Source organism: Dreissena polymorpha, chromosome 5, assembly GCF_020536995.1.
Source record: "Dreissena polymorpha isolate Duluth1 chromosome 5, UMN_Dpol_1.0, whole genome shotgun sequence".
NCBI lineage: Eukaryota > Metazoa > Mollusca > Bivalvia > Myida > Dreissenidae > Dreissena > Dreissena polymorpha.
The window spans coordinates 2,291,198-2,312,782 of record NC_068359.1 but is presented as its reverse complement, the minus strand read 5'-3'; the positions used below and the strand labels follow the sequence as shown (position 1 = coordinate 2,312,782).

Genomic DNA, 21,585 nt, shown 5'->3' with positions numbered 1-21,585 from the left:
CATGAAACTTCATAGGTTTATTGATATCGAAATAGTAAAATGGTTTCCGGATGATAACTCAAGAACGCTTACGCCTAGGATCATGAAACTTCATAGGTACATTGATGATGACTCGCAGATGACCTCTATTGATTTTCAGGTCACTAAGTCAAAGGTCAAGGTCACAGTGACTCGAAATAGAAAAATGGTTTCCGGATGATAACTCATAAATGCTTACGCCTAGGATCATAAAATAAAAAAATCATAGGTATATTGATCATGACTGGCGAATGGTCCCTATTGATTTTCAGGTCACTTGGACAAAGGTCAAGGTCACAGTGAATCAAAATACTAAAATGGTTTCTGGAAGATAACTCAACAATGCTTACGCCTAAGATCATGAACTTCATAGGAACATTGATCATAACTGGCAGATGACCTCTATTGATTTTCAGGTCACTAGGTCAAAGGTCAAAGTCACAGTGACTCAAAATAGTAAAATGGTTTCCGGATGATAACTCAAGAATGCTTAGGCCTAGCATCATGAAACTTCATGGGTACATTAATCATTACTGGCAGATGACCCCTAATGATTCTCAGGTCACTAGGTCAAAGGTCACAGTGACTCAAAACAGTAAAATGATTTATGGATGATAACTCAAGAATGCTTACGCCTAGGATCATGAAACTTTATAGGAACATTGATCAAGACTGGGAGATGACTCCTATTGATTTTCCGGTCACTAGGTCAAAGGTCAATGTCACAGTTACTCGAAACAGTAAAATGGTTTCATGATGATAACTCAAGAATGCTTACGCCTAGGACCATGAAACTTCATAGGTACATTGATAATGACTGGCAGATGACCCCCTTTATAGGTACATTGATAATGACTGGCAGAAGACCCCTATTGATTTTCAGGTCACTAGGTCAAAGATTAAGGTCATAGTGACTCAAAACAGTTTAATGGTTTCCTGTTGATAGCTCAAGAATACTTAGGTCTATGATCATGAAACTTCTCAAGTACATTGATCATGACTGGCATATGACCCCTATTGATTTTCAGGTCACTAGGTCAAAAGTCAAGTTCACAGTGACAAAAACGTATTCACAATGGCTGCCACTACAACTGACAGCCCATATGGGGGGCATGCATGTTTTACAAACAGCCCTTGTTCTGTGTTAAAATTATGTACACGTCTGCGTTAAATAAATATGTTCACATTTGAAATAAAGCTAAAAATGTGTATTGTTGTTATTAGTAATTTGAACCGAATTGCTCTGTGGGAAGTAAAAGTACTATCAACCAGACCTAAATATGTGGGTAATTAAAGAGCACGAGAAAAGATGAAAATTAAGTTAGCTCAACCATTTTAAGCAATATTACTGGGTCACACTTTTAACGATGCAAAATCTGAAGGGTCCCTAGACTATGATGATTACTTACACGAGGAGTGTCCATTCATTGCTGCCGCATGATCCTATCAGTAACGCATTAACGCTTGTATCGTTAAAGCAAGTTGTATATTCACGTGTATAAATATTTAAATAGAAAATAAAGGTTTAATTGTCGCATATCCACCGCATGATGTGTTTCTTATAAAGTGCACGTATATTCAAACCGAACAATTTTGTCCTTAGATAAAAATATACTACATGTGATCATATGTGGCCTCACAAGGCTTATTATGAATTTATTATATCGCCATCGCAATGAGATATAAATAGTTCATACATGCACAGTGTTCTTTCAACACAACCAAACCACACTTATAGTCGCGTCTTGCGAAAATAGGTCTTAATGCGTATGCGGCCAGCGTAAGTCAAACACGGTCTGCGCTATTTCGCAGTGATTGTTGTTAGGTCAAAAACGTGCATGAAGAAGTCCGGATTTCCGCAGTGATTTGGCCAATGCTGTGGGTGATTTCTCTGAAATCAATAATTAAAATATTCTGATTCATTCATTCGGGTCTACAGGCGTGAAAGCTCCATCATTTAATTGTTTGTTGATAAAGGGTATTAAATGTGAAAAGCTTGGTAAGACAGCTACGCCGAACTAGCATTCATTAATTTGATCAAAATATGCACACAGCAGAATGATTGTGTTTCTTACATGGCTTTTAGAAGAACAGACCATGCAGGCGAGCAGTGAACAATATGATTAGGTTTAGTTGCCCTAACCCTATATACCCTTGGTATGACTCGTGAGTGTTGAACTAATGTGCTACAGCATCACTTTAATACGAACATACGATAGTCAGGTATCCCCGCATAATGACATATAGAATATTACTGGGTAGATACCGCTTGGCAAACTTGAGCCTGGGATAGTCGGTTATACCCGCTTTGTGAAATTAGGAATATAACAGGTTTGATATAGCATTAACAGTACGTACTTAGGGGTTATAGGAAATACCCGCTATGTGACTATCCTGTATATAACTAAATGACGTCAAAAATACAACTGATGTGATACGGCATTACTTATACGAGCATAGGGTAGTAAGGTATAACTCGCCTCCTACAAAAATGACCTGATTCGATTTGCTTTGAGAGGCCATGTGCCCATTGTGTATTTTCCATACACCCTGAGAAATTTCCATACACCCCGAGACATCGGTTGAGATATAATAGATACACTGTTAGTACCTGATTGTGTATAGGATATATACCCTCAGTTCCCTTCTCGAGCTTCGCTCTCATACACCATCAGTTACAAACAGTGTAACTAATACGGTATTACTTATAACAGCATGGGGTAGTAGTATATACCGCTATATAACTCGCTAGTATAGTACAGGCTTGATTCGGCATTACTTATATACGAGCATTGGGTAGTAGGATATATCCGGTATATAGCTCGCTAGTATAGTACTGGCTTGTTACGGCATTACTTATACGAGCATGGGGTAGTTGGATATACCCGGTATAAGACTCGTTTACCAGCATGGGGTAGTAGGATATACCCGGTACATAACTCGCTAGTATAGTACTGGCTTGATACGGCATTACTTATATACCAGCATGGGGTAGTAGGGTATACCCGGTATATGACTCGCTAGTATAGTACTGGCTTGAAACGGCATTACTTATACCGGGTAAACGAGCATGGGGTAGTATGATATATCCGGTATATGACTCGCTAGTATAGTACTGGCTTGATACGGCATTACTTATATACGAGTATGGGGTAGTAGGATATACCCGTTATATAACTCGCTAGTATAGTACCGGCTTGATACGGCATTACTTTTATACCAGCATGGGGTAGTAGGTTATACCCGGTATATAACTCGCTTGTATAGTACTGGCTTGAAACGACATTACTTATATACGAGCATGGGGAAGTAGGATATACCCGCTATATATCTCGCTAGTTTAGTACCGGCTTGATACGGCATTACTTATATAAAGGCATGGGGTAGTAGGATATACACGGTATATGACTCGCTAGTAAAGTACTGGCTTGATACGGCATTACTTATATACGAGCATGGGGTAGTAGGGTATACCCGGTATATGACTCGCTAGTATAGTAATGGCTTGGTACGGCATTACTTACATACGAGCATGGGGTAGTAGGATATACCCGCTATGACTCGCTAGTATAGTACCGGCTTGATACGGCATTACTAATATACGAGCATGGGGTAGTAGGATATATCCGGTATATGACTCGCTAGTATAGTACTGGCTTGATACGGCATTACTTATATACGAGCATAGGGTAGTAGGGTATACCCGGTATATGACTCGCTATTATAGTACTGGCTTGATACGGCATTACTTATATACGACCATGGGGTGGTAGGATATACCCGGTATATAACTCGCTAATATAGTACTGGCTTGATACGGCATTACTTATATACGAGCATGAGGTAGTAGGATATACCTGCTATATAACTCGCTAGTATAGTACTGGCTTGAAACGACATTACTTATATACGAGCATGGGGTAGTAGGTTATACCCGGTATATAACTCGCTAGTATAGTACTGGCTTGAAACGACATTACTTTCTAGTATATACGAGCATGGGGAAGTAGGATATACCCGCTATATAACTCGCTAGTTTAGTACCGGCTTGATACGGCATTACTTATATAAAGGCATGGGGTAGTAGGATATACCCGCTATATAACTCGCTAGTATAGTACCGGCTTGATACGGCATTACTTATATACGAGCATGGTGTAGTAGGATATACCCGGTATATAACTCGCTAGTATAGTACTGGCTTGATACGGCATTACTTATACGAGCATGGGGTAGTTGGATATACCCGGTATAAGACTCGTTTACCAGCATGGGGTAGTAGGATATACCCGGTACATAACTCGCTAGTATAGTACTGGCTTGATACGGCATTACTTATATACCAGCATGGGGTAGTAGGATATACCCGGTACATAACTCGCTAGTATAGTACTGGCTTGACACGGCATTACTTATATACCAGCATGGGGTAGTAGGATATACCCGCTATATTACTCGCTAGTATAGTACTGGCTTGATACGGCATTACTTATATACGAACATGGGGGTAGTAGGGTATACCCGGTATATGACTCGCTAGTATAGTACTGGCTTGGTACGGCATTACTTATATATAAGCATGGGGTAGTAGTATATACCCGCTATGACTCGCTAGTATAGTACCGGCTTGATCGGCATTACTAATGTACGAGCATGGGGTAGTAGGATATATCCGGTATATGACTCGCTAGTATAGTACTGGTTTGATACGGCATTACTTATATACGAGCATGGGGTAGTAGGATATACCCGCTATATAACTCGCTAGAATAGTACTGGCTTGATACGGCATTACTTATATACGAGCATGGGTAGTAGGATATATCCGATACATGACTCGCTAGTATAGTACTGACTTGATACGGCATTACTTATATACGAGCATGGGGTAGTAGTATATACAATGGCTGTTTGTAAAACATGCATGCCCCCCATATGGGCTGTCAGTTGTAGTGGCAGCCATTGTGTGAATACGTTTTGTCACTGTGACCTTTGACCTAGTGACCTGAAAATCAATAGGGGTCATCTGCCAGTCATGATCAATGTTCCTATGAAGTTTCATGATCCTTAGTTTCATGATCCTAGGCCTAAGCATTCTTGAGTTACCATCTTGAAACCATTTTATTATTTGGAATAACTGTGACCTTGACCTAGTAACCTGAAAATCAAGATGGGTCATCTGCCAGTCATGATCAATGTACCAATGAAGTTTCATGATCCTAGGCCTAAGCGTTCTCAAGTTATCATCCGAAAACCATCTGATGGACGGACCGACCGACCGACATGTTGAAAACAATATACCCCCTCTTCTTCGAAGGGGTGCATAATTAGAGAGCGGACATTATGCTCAAAGTTTAAAACGCACTAAGTGACCCCTTGGCCTAGATTTTGACCCGGCATTACCCATATTCGAACTTGACCTAGACATCATCTAGATACAACATCTGACCAAGTTTGGTGAAGATCGGGTAAAAACAACTTGAATTAGAGAGCGGACACTTAATACGGACCGACAGACAAGACAGGCAGACGGACGGACAAACTTCGTTTGTGGGGGTATAAAAATGTATTAATAATGCTACTGGTATTTCATTTCTGCGTATTTTGGTCTTATATACAATATGTATAGTTTCTATTAAGTGCATTATTCCAATTCATGACACTAACTTCTACGTTATAAACAAATACTTTCAGATCATGTGCTGTTATTTGTAACTGAACGAGCAATGAAAAAAATCTTACGTTTTGAATAACTAATAAATCCTTCCAACAATAAGCATTTTTCCTTGTGACTTGACTTTCACTGGGAATCAAACCCAGATCTCCGACTTACTTAGTAAGTCGGCATGTTTTCTTTACACCATGAAAGCGATAAGTTGAAGGAAAAAGCTAATCATTATGTACACAAAATATATTTAACGGATAAAATTTTTAGAAGTCTTTTTCCTACAAGTCTGTATTAACCATTTGACCCCCATGGCATGGCCAGTTTTATGCTAACACAATTGTGTTTAGTTTTACTACATTTACACGATGCTATGCTGAATACCAAATATCTATGCAGTCAGATTCATAGATAATTTTCCACTTTATACATATAAGGAAAACAAGATACTACAAAGCAGGGTTAATTAAATTTGGACTTGCTCACATTTTGGTAAAATGACAATTTTCCAAAACAATCAAATTATAGAACAAGAGCCCTAAGGTGCTCAACTGTGACCAGAAGGAACTAAACTATTCTGAGAGGGTGTAGTTTAGAATAATAAACGAACTTGATGAAAAATATGTAATTTGTAGGCAAATAATCATTTATAAACTTGACTTTGCTTTTCATTACAGCAAATGTTTTGAAAAACTTTAAACAAGATGTGTTTGTGAAACACAATGTCCCCCTATATGACGTTTGACCTTGTAGGATGACCTTGACCCTTCACCACTCAAAATGTGCAGCTCCATGAGATACACATGCATTTCAAATATAAAATTGCTAGCTTCAATATTGCAGAAGTGACATTACATGATCAATTTTGACCCATATATTTGACCTTGAAGGATGACCTTGACCTTTCACCACTAAAAATGTGCAGCTCCATGAGATACACATGCATGCCAAATATCAAGTTGCTATCTTCAATATTGCAAAAGTATTCATAAAATTAGTGATTTGGGCCACATATATTTGACCTCTGACCTTGAAGGATGACCTTGACCTTTCACCACTCAAAATGTGCAGATCCATGAGATACACATGCATGCCAAATATCAAGTTGCTATCTTCAATATTGCAAAAGTATAATAAAATGAGCGATTTTGGACACATATATTTGACATCTGACCTTGAAGGATGACCTTGACCTTTCACCACTCAAATTGTGCAGCTCCATGAGATACACATGCATGCCAAATATCAAGTTGCTATCTTGAATATTGAAATACTGCAAAAGTGTACATTAAATGAGCGATTTTGACCCATATACTCAACCTTTGACCTTGAAGGATGACCTTGACCTTTCACCACTCAAAATGTGCAGCTCCATGAGATACATATGCATGCAAAATATCAAGTTCCTATCTTCAATATTGCAAAAGTTATTGCAAATGTTGGCGCAAACCAACCAACCAACCAACAGACCAACAGACCAACCAACAGACAGGGCAAAAACAATATGTCCCCCACTACTTTAGTGGGGGACATAAAAAAGGAACACAATTTTAAATGCAACTTCCAGTGTTTACAAGCTTTTTTTAATTTGACATTTTGACCCACTTTTTGACGTTATGTGATCCAGTTTCAAAGTCAGCTGAGATTACATTGGGCCAAATGCTCTGACATCTTTCATGAAAAAGGCAAGGGCCAATTGTGTGTTAACAAGGTTCTACTCTAGCACTTTAAGAAAAACTGTCATGTCCACTGGCAGCCTTGTTAGTCTACAAACCGGAACCAGTTACAAACTCGACAACTGAGATATCATTAGAATAAATATTCTGACCAAAATTTATGGAGATATGGCTAAAAATGTCACTTCTAGAGAATTTACAAGGTTTCATTATAGCCATATTAAGACAATTGCCTCGCGCTCTAGTGGATATGTTTTTTGAATAGACATAAAAATTTCGAAACTGGACTGAGCCATCATTTGAACAAATATTCGACCAAAATGCATGAAGATTGGGAAAAAAACAGTGACTTCACTAGTGTTCAAAAGGTTTCACTATAGCTATATAAGGAAAACTGCCCAGCCCTGTTACATACGGTCATTTATGAAGTTCCACAACTGTTGTCGTACGTTAAACAGTTTTCTAGATAGTAATTTCCCACTATTTTTTCCATCAGTGCAGCTTATGATCAACAGTTAACTAGTCACTTCCACTTTAAACCTGTCCACTGTAAACACAAGGTTTACTGTTTTGACCTTTTTATACTTTTTATTTCTTATTGCTTTTGAAATATCATCTTATATATAATGTTATAATGTTCGCATGTATCTCCAATTATATTCTACAACACCGGTTCAATACATTGAGCTGTACACTATAAATGTAGGGACTAAAATATGATGATAACATTTCTCATCTCTTCTTCTTCTTGTCAATCACTCAAATGGAAACACTGGCCCCTGTGGTACACATTCTTTTTGATCAGCATGTTTTGTCTGCCAAACTGAACAAAATAATAATCACAAATAAACATTTTAAAGAGAAGTGTAATGCCCCCACACTAATCTTTAGTTTCAAAACAATTGTAATGTCCAAACAAAATTAAACTAAAATACCAAAGTGTGCAAATTCAAATGCTTTTTACTTTGAGCTAATAGAGAGAGTTATACAGACAACAAGACATTTGCACATGGTGAATACTTGTGTTATTTGGATAAGGCATTACCATGATATAGTCTGAGCAGTAGTAGGACGCAATGCATGCCTCTCCAACCGCTCAACTATTGTGACTGCTAGATGATGATTTCAGCTGAGGAGCTAAACAAAAATGAGCAAGAGCCATAGTTCTGCAAAATTTGGGCTCATACATAATTTATTCCTTTAAGATGCCAATGTTTCCAATGTTGACTAGAAATGGCGCGGCAGAGACCGACGCATATCCCCACGCCGCATGTTTGACCCAGGGGCGCCCTAGGGTTGGTAATGGGGCCATGCATAGTTGACCGTATTGTCATAAGAGAAGTTCAGTATCAATTAGAAGTGAATCGGTGTAGAAATGAAGAAATTATAGTAAAAGGCAATTTTGGGTGGGCGTGGCCTATGTGGGAGGGGCACCCCAGGGTTGGTAATGGGGCCATACATAGTTGAGATTGACCGTATTGTCATAAGAGAGGTTCAGTATTAATTTGAAGTAAATGGGTGAAGAACTTTTAAAGTTATCCAAGGATCCAGAAAAGTGTCAGACTGACAGACACAGAGCGCAAACCGTAAGTCCCTCTCCTTTTTCAAGGGTAGGAAACTAACAAGTTTTGATAATAATGTAAAAATAATTGTCAAAACAAGAAACTGATTGAAATACAAAGTTAGGTCGCCCAAAGAGTGTTCTCATTATGTTATATGCACAAACAGGGATTTCAGATATTAAAGGGGTCAGGACCATGGATAATTAATAAACCCTCATGTCAATTTCATGTGAATTGCCAGCATTTAATTCTTACGTTCACCTACCATTACTAACATCAAGAGTGTCTTGGTTTGGGTCAAGCTTTCGTATATTGTTTGGAGGCATAGTGTAATAGCTGTGATATTTTAGGAATAAAATGAACCTAAACACAAAACTGAAGCAAATCTGCACCTTTCTAGGTATATTTTGACCTTTGACCTTGAAGGATGACCTTGACCTTTCACCACTCAAAATGTGCAGCTCCATGAGATACACATGCATGCCAAATATGAAGTTGCTTTCTTCAATATTGCAAAAGTTATGGCAAAATATTAAAGTTGGAGCAAACAAACCAACAGACAGACCAACAGACAGGGCAAAAACAATATGTCCCCCACTATAGTTCATTCCAACGCTCACGGACACTGGAACCCCGGGGAGAGTAGGAAAGCTCCACTATATATATTTCATATATAATAGTCGAGCTAAAAACCCTATTTTACTATGATTCAAGGGCCATAACTCAGGGGTGTCTGGGTCTATTTGGCCCATTATCTAACCTGACCTAGATGTTATTGCCTTACACATTTTCATGAAGTTTGGTGAAGATCTGATGACATTTGCTTGACTTATTGAACGGAAAATAATCCGGAAGGACTGACAGACGGACTTACTAACTTACAGACGGACGGATGGACTAACAAACTAAAGGACGGAGCGATTTTAATATGCCCTCAAAATCGCTGGTTCGGGGGCATAAAAACGACATTGTATAAAATGTATTGTATTTCTTAAACTGTATGAACTGTTATATCATACATACCATACGTCCAGGATTGTCCAGGACAGTCCTGGAAATGAAGAACTTGTCCCGCTGTCCCGGAAATCTGTCAAATGTCCCCGAATTTACAAAATCCATATATACATGTACCTTATCTTAGGCTTAACTGCACCTCGAATCTGTGTATATATGCAGCGTCTCCATGACAATGCCTACCCGAATAGGCAGACTACGCTACGTGTCAAAATCGATCAATTAACAGGGGTCCTGTTATCATATTGATTGTCTCACGTTCGCGGTCAAACCGAAAAGGCGGCATTGTTTTGGTTGTTAATTGACTTCTACAGCGAAACAAGAGTGTAACTAATGTGTGACTGTCCGGATTTTAAGTTGACGATCTACCAGTACTGTTTTGTTGTATTTGTTTTATGTGATTGGTTGTATGTATTGTGAATTGATTTGAGTTGACGATCTAACGGTACTGTATTGTTGTATTTTGTATTATATAAATGTTATAAATGAATAAAGGCGTATCAACAACTACGCGTTACACACCGGTCTTAATAACAATAACGCAGTGACGTCACCATCTATTTTTAGAACGCTTACACTGAAAACACATGGCCTGTATCTAGTAACGGAACTAGTAATGTTTAATTTGACGTTAATAGATCAAGTGTATTTCGGATAGGCTTTCGAACTTTTGTAATTAACGATGCGAAACAAAACAAAAGTACCAAAAATGCATTTGTCTAAAAATATCGCTACATTTTATACATGTCCCGGAAAATCGGCAAAAGTCCCGGACAATTTAACACAATGTCCCGGAATTGGTCTGAAAAATTATGGCATGTATGGTTATATGTAATTTCCATTTAACATTATCATTACATCTTCTCACGCTAGATTGGAAGGTTCTGAACTGTTATATACAGACAGATCAATCCCTAGTTTATCTTCCAGGGATCAGAAGATGTCTTGAAATCATTATGAACTGTTCCATCATTTAAAATACTGTATGAAATAAATGACAAAGTTATGGCCCAGACAAACTTTAGGTTTAAAACACAATAAGTGACCCCATGACCTAGTTTCTGACCCGGCATGATCCATATTCAAACTTGACCTATACATCATCTAGATACAATTTGTGACCAAGTTTGGGTGAAGATCTGATGAAATTTCGGGACAGACTGACGGACCGACAAAGTGGTTCCTATATAGCCCCCATTACCAATTGTAATGGGGGTATAAAAAGATAGTATTACCAGCAGTTGGTTTCAATGGAAATTTCTTACCAGACAAGAGGTTTGATGCAAATTGTTGTGAGGGGAAACTGGAAAATATCTGAAACAAAAATAAAGTCTTATATAATTTGAAGCGCTATATTGTTAAGTCAAATTTTAATATTTGATAATCATAATACTGCTAGCTGTCTGATTACAGAGGAGTCTTCACAACATAATGCGTTAACAGTTTTCCTGCAATAAGCAAACAGGACAAAATCAACAACACGAGTATTTATAATATATTCAGAGACAAAGATGATCCATCCATGTCTTTGGAAATAAACAAAGGGCATTTAACAATTATTTTGGCCTCATTTTAGCCATGTTGATAAATATAATGGGTCATACTGCTTGGTGTGTTACAAGTGAAACACCATCAAAACCAGTGCTCCAGCTTGGCATGAATGGAAGGGCGCAGCACCCTGCCATTCAAAGATTCCAACCTGTCAACCTTGGACACCCTTCATGCCCTTTGATGAAAATGCCGAGTTGGGAACAATTAATAGGGAGTAACAGTTGTAAGATCGTACGCGAATATCATTTGCCATTTAAAAGGAATCATGATGTTCAAACTTAACCTTTGACCTAGAAGTTGGCAAAGGGTTTGTTTTTAGTTGGTCGCATTTTAGAATTTACAGAGCATATTTTGTAAATCAGTGTGTGCTTAGAAGCCTTAGCTACGGAAAGAACTGCAACTCAATTTGCTAAGAACGATCACCACTGCCTGTCTGCAACAGATGACAAATGATTCTGCTCTAGCAGTGGTTGTATATACCAGCTTGTAAGACGACATTGGCCAGACTAGTGTTTATCATTAAAGTCTGTACGTATTTGTACCATTTTTGACCTCATCCAAGATATCATTGGGACAAATCTTCGGACAAAGTTTCATGATGATCAAACAATAAATGTGGCCTCTAGAATGTTAACAAGGTTTTACTATAGCCATAAAAGGAAAAATGCTCTGCCCCCTGGCAGCCATGTTTTTCAACCAATCAGCATCATTTTTAAACTCGTCCAAGATATTATTGGGATGAATCTTCTGACCATGTTTCATGAAGATCCGACAATAAATGTGGCCTCTAGGGTGTTAACAAGATTTTACTATAGCCATTTATAGCCATATTAGGAAAAATGCCCCGCCCCTTGGCAGCCATGTTTTTCAAGCAAACATAACCATTTTCAAACTCATCCAAGATATCATTGAGACCAATCTTCTGACCAAATTTCACGAAGATTGGACAATGCGGCCTCTAGAGTGTTCACACGGTTTTACTAAAGCCATATATAACCATATAAGGACCATATATAAATAACCATATAAGGAAAAATGCCCCGCCCCCTGGTGGCCATTTTTTTAAAGCAACCAAAACCATTTTCAAACTCATCCAAGATATCATTGGAAAAATGTTCTGACCAAGTTTCATGAAAATCTGACAATAAATGTGGCCTCTAGAGTGATAACAAGGTTTACTATAGCCATATAAGGAAAATGCCCCACCTCATAAATGCCATGTTTTTCAACCAACCGGCGTCATTTTAAAACTTGTCAAAGATATTATTGGGTTGAATCTTAAGTAATATGCATATAATAATGGAAAAAGGGCCATTATTCTTACAAAATGCTTGATACAGTTGTCTGCTCTTCTTTATAGATTGGGGTCATGTTGGTAAATAAGTTTGCAAAATATGAAAGCAATATATCAAGGGACATTGAAAATATTTTAGGTGGTACGCCAACTTTAACATAGATTTATCAATAATATGAATATTCAAAATGGTAAAGGGGTCATAATTATTACAAAATGCTTGATAGAGTTGTCTGCTCTTGTTTATAGGTTGGGGTCATGTTGGTAAAGAAAAATGCAAAATATGAAAGCAATATGTCAAGGTACATTGAAAATATTTGGGGTAGTAAACAAACTTAAACATTTGCTGCATTTTCTAAGTGGAAAAGGGGCCATAATTATTACAAAATGCTTGATAGAGTTGTCTGCTCTTGTTTATAGGTTGGGGTCATGTTTGTTAAGAAGTATGCAAAATATGAAAGAAATATGCCAAGGGACATTGAAAATATTTGGGGTAGTACGCAAACTTTTAACATTTGCATGCTCACACTAACGCCAATGCTAAGGCTAACGCCAACGCCGGGTGAGTTGAATTGCTCCACTATATAGATTTCATATATAATAGTCGAGCTAAAAAGGGTCTTTCTGTAAATCTTTAAGAGAACAAATTAAAAACTCAACAGGCCTTTTTTATTATTAAATATGCTTGTTTCCATATATAATTTAAGGCCCTAAAATCATTCAGGATATAACTTTGAACATTTTTTACAGAAATAAAATGATCTTAAAGTTCTCTGCAATGCAAAGTAATTTTTACACACTAGATATTTAAAAAAATAAATTGTTAACTTGTCCATGCTATTCGGGCCGGCTGTGCTCTAACTGCCTATGGAAAATCTTGATCATATATATATTATATATATATACCTGTTGTGACCCCTGAGATCCTTATGAAATGTTCATAATTCACTAATAACTGTATGTAAAAAAAATAGTATTACCAGATAATCGGGTTCAAAAGTTATTTCTTTCAAGACAGGATGGTTGGTGGGAAACGTCTTCCGACGAAACTGAAAAACATCTAAAACAAAAAGAAAGTGACTTCTTGTATAATTTGAAGCACTATTCATTTTAATACAATTGTGTTTTGACAGCCATAGTTCTGCTGAGCCTAAAAATTAAAAGCAGGTCAACAAAACACAAAATGAAATCCAATGATTGCATCACCAAATTTTCAACATATCCAATTAATAAAATTAATTTTTATATATAGACGGTTTTGATACATGGCACAACATCAGGGGTGTCAAATGTCCCAAATTTGAAATCCTTATGATAAAGTCTGGAGTCTTAGGCTGTAGGTCCCTTACAGGTAGAGCCCCCCAAAGCCATAGTTCATTGTTCTTTTTATAGTCTTAGTTGCTATTTCTGGTGAGTAAAATGCAAAATATTATAAGCCAGACCACCAGTAACACTCGATGTGTAATTGTCATTTTATATAAATGTTATAAAGAACATCGATAACAAGGGCTGTTTGTTAAACATGCATGCCCCCCATATGGGCTGTCCGTTGTAGTGGCAGCCATTATGTGAATACGTTTTTGTCACTGTGACCTTTACCTTTGACCTAGTGACCTGAAAATCAATAGGGGTCATCTGCGAGTCATGATCAATGTACCTATGAAGTGTCATGATCCTAGGCAAAAGCATTCTTGAGTTATCATCCGGATTTTTTTTTACTGTTTCGGGTCACCGTGACCTTGACCTTTGACCTAGTGACCTGAAAATCAATATGGGTCATCTGCAAGTCATGATAAATGTACCCATGAAGTTTCATGATCCTAGGCGTAAGCGTTCTTGAGTTATCATTGGAAACCATTTAACTATTTCGGGTCACCGTGAATTTGACCTTTGACATAGTGACCTCAAAATTAATACGGGTCATCTGCGAGTCATGATCAATCTACCCATAAAGTTTCATGATCCTAGGCATATGTGTTCTTGAGTTATCATCCGGAAACCATTTTACTATTTCGGGTCACCGTGACCTTGACCTTTGACCTACTGACCTCAAAATCAATAGGGGGTCATCTGCGAATCATGATCTATCTACCTATGAAGTTTCATGATCCTAGGCGTATGCGTTTTTGAGTTATCAACCGGAAACCATTTTACTATTTCGGGTCACCGTGACCTTGACCTAGTGACCTCAAAATCAATAGGGGTCATCTGCAAGTCATGATCAATCTACCTATGAAGTTTCATGATCCTTGGCATATGCGTTCATGAGTTATCATCCAGAAACCATTTTACTATTTCGGGTCACCATGACCTAGAGCTTTGACCTAGTGACCTCTAAATGAATAGGGATCATCTGCGAGTCATGATCTATCTTCCTATGAAGTTTCATGATCCTAGGCCTAAGCGTTCTTGAGTTATCATCCGGAAACCACCTGGTGGACGGACCGACAGACTGACCAACCGACATGTGCAAAGCAATATACCCCCTCTTCTTCGAAGGGTGGCATAATAAATGTTAATCCACTAACCATACAGTAAAACAACTGTCCAAAAATATATCCAGATATGTCTTTTGCAAATGAAATAATATATGCACTTAGTTTGACAGCAGAAAATGGAAATTTAATGATGGGGGACATATGCTACATTTTGTAGTATGTAAGATTTCTGGAAAGTAGCCAAGAGGTTAGGTCAGTTACCTTTTATGTCCGTGTCAGCGGATAACCAATCAGACAATAGTAAAACAAGGGACAAAATTGTCACAAAACCAGGTTTTCAATGTAGAAAAAAGTCTGATAGAGGGAGACAACTCAAACTGAACTGATTGTTTATAATTAACCCCCTTTGTTTCAAAATAAATATATTTTTAGTTGTGGCGACCTTGACCTTGGAGATATTGACGTAATTCTAAAGTGCAATCGTCCCACGATGGTGAACAAATATGCCAAATCATTTTTAAGTCTCACAATGAATGACATAGTTTTGGCCCGGACAAGCTCTTTTAAGGCCATTTTTGACCTTTGAACTCAAAGTATGACCTTGACCTTGGATATATTGACGGTATTCTTTTGAGCGACACACCGTCTAATGATGGTGAACAAATGTGCAAAATGATTTTAAATTCTCACCAAGAACCACAACGTTATGGCCCGGACAAGCTTGTTCCGTCCGCCCGCCAGCCGGCATTTGCCAATCTAATAACCCGTTTTTTTCTTTGGAAAACCTTGTTAAAAAGACCAGGAAAAATCCATACTAAGCACACATGCCCGGCATGCCAATGAAGCAATTACAATATTTGTTCACACCCCCTTAAAACAAATCATCGGATTTACACTGATCTAAAATTCAATCCTGAATGGCTCAAATCGGGATTTCCAAATAATCCGGACAATTAACACCCTTGCAACATGCATGGGTTGCTAAGTTACTAAATGTCCTACATATAAAAAATTCAGAATTTGTGTACCATCCCACTCACATAAATAGCAATTGCAAGATGATGTCCATTACAAACCTGTTTGTTATCATTCTGACCTTTTTGTACTTCTATAGTTTTTCAAATTTTAATGTGATTAAAGTGCAAACACCTGATTATAGAAGGTATACCTAAGATCATATTGCTTGCCATGAGTAATAATCCAACAGATTGGCTTTGTTTGTATGCCAATAGATAGAGCTTGCACATTCTTTTTCAATATGTGGTTATGGACAACTGTAAACATTACTTTATGTATTTTAAGGGGCCTTTGCATGTTTTGGTAAATTGACAAAATAAAACAAGAGCTGTCACCATAGGATGACTTATGCCCCCTATAAATGCTTGATAGAAGTTATGAGCTTTTTTCGAAACATAAACACAGATTTCGAAACCTAAACGCAGACCCTAAGTTCAAGGTCACAGGGGTCAAAATTTGTGTGCGTATGGAAAGGCCTTGTCCATATACACATGCATACCAAATATGAAGGTTATATCTCAAGGGACATAGAAGTTATGAGCATTTTTCAATATCTAAACGCAGATTTCGAAACCTAAACGCGGACCCTAACTTCAAGGTCAAGGTCACAGGGGTAATTTTTTTTGTGCGTATGGAAAGGCCTTGTTCATAATCATATACACATGCATACCAAATATGAAGGTTATATCTCAAGGGACATAGAAGTTATGAGCATTTTTCAAAACCTAAACGCAGATTTCGAAACCTAAACGCGGACCCTAAGTTCAAGGTCACAGGGGGTAACAATTTTTGTGCGTATGGAAAGGCCTTGTCCATATACACATGCATACCAAATATGAAGGTTATATCTCAAGGGACACAGAAGTTATGAGCATTTTTCAAAACCTAAACGCAGATTTTGAAACCTAAACGCGGACCTTAAGTTAAAGGTCAAGGTCACAGGGGTAAAAATTTGTGTTCGTATGGAAAGGCCTTGTCCATATGCACATGCATACCAAATATGAAGGTTATATCTCAAGGGAAATAGAAGTTATGAGCATTTTTCGAAACCTAAACGCAAAGTGTGACGGAAATACAGACCGACAGACGGACAGTCTGATAACTATATGCCCCCTTTTCTTCGAAAGGGGGCATAAAAATTGTTTCAGACTTGCACATTTTTGTTGCAGTTATGATATTTGTGAGAAAACAGTTATACTTAACATTAACAACCTGAAAATGATAAATCGTTGCAAAGCAAAACAATTGAATAATTTGGAGTTCTGTTGTCGTTTTTTGTGACACTACGAGCTTTGCTTATAGAAACTGAAAGTATAAAATATTGTATGAGCATAGATGGTTCGATGCCCAGATGAGGATTACTTTTTCTTTTAATTTGTTCTTGTTTTTTAATTGAGCTTTTTAGATTTAATGTTTACATTTATAAATATAACGCATTTAATGACAAACTTCAATACATGCCATAATCTGTTATAAGGTCCCTGAAATACCAAGATGAGTATCAAGGAACCTGAGTGAAACATTTTATTTTATTTCGGATATATACAGGACTGCTTATTGGAAACAAAAAGTTTGCTCGATTCTTGAATGACTTACAAAAATCAAGTAGGTTCGTTTATTCTTCGTCTGTTGTCCCATCTCGCCAACAGTCAACCAGCTCCCTCCAGGCTTGTCAGTTCCAGGCGAGTCTCTCTAGCTGCCCCCATTTTGGCCCATCTGCCAGGCTTTTTCCGCCCTATGCCACGGGTCCGAAATTCGGCCCCATTCCCAATGCAAATCTGGTTGTTTTTTTCCCAATTGAAAAAAAATTCCCAATTAAAAAAAAAAAAAAATTTTTTTTTTTTTTTTTTTCACCCTTAAAATATATAAGTTGACCTGATCCGGTGTAGAAAATAGAAAGTATTGCATAATTAAATTATCTGTTGCCTTGAATTTGTTTTAAAAACTGTAAAATATGCTAATGATTATATAAGACTTTCCTTATTTTCCTCAAAATCCGGCTCGCGCGATTTTTTTTCATCTAAAAAAAGGCCAAGCCTTTTCCCCAAATTCAGATTAAAAAACCTTATCACACAGTCATGTTCATAATATTTTGTAAAATTTTAATAATAAGTTATCCAAAAAGTCGTTATTTACCAGTTAACGGCTTCTTTAAAATATAAAATACACTATTTACATGCGATAATTTTTCCCAATTGAGCCAATTTTGCGATTAATTTTTTTCCCAAAATGGGGGTTTTCACGACGCGAAATTCCCAAAATTCCAGTGTGGTGTTTTCCCAAAATGGAGCGGAAAAAGCCTGTCTGCTTAGAATCTGCATCCAGGTCACGACGCCAGGTGTTACTGTATTTGAAATAAAGTAGGTTGGATGCCATTAAATGTGACTTTAAACACCATAATGACAGACAAAATAACAGGTTTATTTCCCTTCAATTAATAACAAGCAAATTCATTGAATTGTTATCCCCCGCTAATTAGCGTCTGGACACAAAAGTGTTATATTTGACACTCAGGTAAAAAAGCATTTTTTTAGGTTCGAAGGGCCATAACTCCGTTATTAACAGATAGTGTACAATGCCATTTGGCATGCATCATCCTCTTATCTATACATATACTCATACCAAGTTTCAATGAAATCCGCCAAAGCACTTCCAAGATATGGCTCCCAACACAAAACTGCCGGATGGACTGAAAGACGGGCGGACAAGGCCAAAACAATATCCCTCCGCCTATAGCTGAAATAATTCGCGTTCAGAATAAATCTGAACGCTGAAACTCCGGTCTGCAAAAACCATAACGAAAAATAAATACAATACTATTATATCAATATGCTTAAAATTGCAAAATAACATTACCAACTCATAAAGTTTTGGTTAATTAGTCTATTTTTACCTCAAATAGCGTCGAATTGAAGTTAAAATGCATAATTTGTTTCAGTTAAACTTCTGCATAAATCGCTATACAATCACTGACCTCTCGCCATATTATGAAATATTTAAATATCAACCAATCAGAAGAAGGCATTACGGTGTAATAGGCTGCGTTTTCGATTAAAATCTACCTGCCGTATACAGCGGGCACAGCGATTGGAATTGAAAATGTGAGTAGTGTGTTGATTTAAATTGGTCAGGCGTGCAAAATTGAAAGAGTCATTACATAATTCTTACGGAACATTATTGAGAAATGAATTATCTACACAGGTATGTAAATATTATTGCAATCCGTTGATATTAACTGTCTGATATCGGGGCTTGAATGTTGCGCACCAAATTCCTTGCGCATCAATATAGACAAAGAAGGAAAACTCTCGCTATTAAAAAGATAGAGTGGACTATTGACGCCAAGAGTCTGCCAAAGCAAAAATCATCAAAAGACTCTTAGGCGGCAATTTATATTGACTACTCCGCCTATTGCAGGGTGATAATAACATGGATGTAAATTAAAACCAGCACATATATGAATTTACTGCCTAGATGGGTGTATTAAATATAATTTAGGGCTGTACAATACTTTCTGATATGTGAGCATATATTTACTTTTAGTAAATATAAATAAATGTAACAGTAATACTTACACACTTGTGACTGTGAGTTTATACATGTAACTAAACTTCCTTTTTAATTTTAGAACAGTTTTTTTTTATTCCTGCCATAGTATTAAGAAGTCACTTGCTCAATAACACATTTAAGCATGAGCTGTTTTTTTTAATCTGCATACATATTAAGAAAACATCGAAAAAAAACACAAGAGGAGCATGTATCCGAAAGTAAATTACGTCCGAAATCAGGCAAGTTAAGCATGCGCGAAATTCACCAAAACATCGATTAAATATGGTTTAAACAGAATCATATGTAAAACGTGAATGATAAATTAAACATTATCCAACAAAACATGCAGCTTTAACCAAAAAACAACAACAAAAATCAGCAATATAGCGATGTTGTTGAATAACTCAGCGAAGGCTAGCAAGAAGAGAATTTTCCAGGGGAAACAACTAAAAAAGTAATGCAAACGGATTTAAATGGCTCATGCACGAAAGTTTATAATATAGCAACAACACATGATTTAGCTACAGAATGCGAAAGATTTTTTTTAACTATTACTCGAAGATTCCTTTACTAAATAAAATATCAATAAAAGTTAAAACTATGAGTTTGACCTATCCTCGAGTGCCCAATTTCGACGCATACAAGCAGTTTGTTGAAGTTTTGTTGCTCAATATAGGGATTTATGTAATAAATTTTGTTATTTCATTACACATGCACCTTTTATTTACACATTTTAAATTCAATCGATTGTGTTATCAACAAAAATTCGTTGAAAAACGAAATGACCCAAGTCTATGTAACGGCGGCCATATCTGTTGAGAGTGCCCTAAAACGACGCATCTGATTGGTTATATGATTTTAATGTAAATATCACTCCTGTGGAGACTGAATGCATAAAATAATAACTCATGGTTGTTCTACTTAAATGTGTAATTGCTGTAAAGGTAATATGAAACTGAAATTAATTAAATCAATTAAGATTTTTAATTGTGTGATGCCATACTGTATGGCAGTGGTTTTAATAGGGGCCTGTGTCAGCAACCCTGTCATAAGCTGTGTTTATGGAAGATATGTGAATATAACCTGTAGTTCTTTTGTGGAACCTGCACTTATAATTAATTAAATGAAAATTAGTAATAAACATAATATGCAATTACCAACATAAACACGTGCTACATATAGTTAAAATTGTATTACAGCATAACGAAAAACATATCCGGACTTCAAATGAAAGTTTACGCGTACACCTTTTTCATAGTGAAAATAAATCTATTTATACCATGTTTTGTCAAATGGCAGTCACGTGACTTATGAATGAAATTGTGAACTTTTGCATACGAAACCGATGCATTATCCCACGGTCTTATTAACAAAGACAATTGGGTGTAAAGTGTTCAAAAGTTTTGCATAAAGTAAAGTACATAAAAATCCATCAATTGCAAACCGATCAACCATATCTTACCTTTTAACCCGCTATTTTCCACATAACACACAATAACTATAGTAATTTGTGCGAAGAGTACCATTTGCTATTGTATGACGTCAACGGATGTCGCTCATGTATCAAACAAAGGCAAAACAAAAAATGCGTCGAATTGGGGCAGCGTCGATTCGGGTCACTCAACGATACTTAGCAATCAATGGTCAAAACAACCTCGAAATAGCTTTTTCTTCATGTCAACAATACAATTATTGAGTTAATGTTGACGTAATACTAATAATGATAATACTATCCATATTCTCTACCTAGAATATTCATCGTATTAAAATATCCAATAAATGTATATTTCTTTTCACGCTA

At 36.9% G+C, this 21,585-nt stretch overlaps 2 long non-coding RNA genes across 3 annotated transcripts in view; one reads left to right on the top strand and one right to left on the bottom strand.

The window, feature by feature from the left end:
* The window catches only part of LOC127832327 (uncharacterized), a 41,984-nt gene that overhangs the window by 18,880 nt on the left and 1,519 nt on the right, over window positions 1–21,585 (top strand). The gene's annotated exons all lie outside the window — the stretch shown is intronic.
* Window positions 5,889–18,073, bottom strand: LOC127832310 (uncharacterized). 2 transcript variants are annotated; one of them, XR_008026770.1, is made up of 6 exons: window positions 17,832–18,073; window positions 13,761–13,840; window positions 11,201–11,249; window positions 9,945–10,008; window positions 8,405–8,496; window positions 5,889–8,182 (listed from the first exon to the last, which is right to left on the bottom strand). It is a non-coding gene; the product is annotated as an uncharacterized LOC127832310 (long non-coding RNA). The 2 variants fall into 2 exon arrangements; XR_008026769.1 differs by lacking the exon at window positions 9,945–10,008 and having other exon boundaries at window positions 17,832–18,029.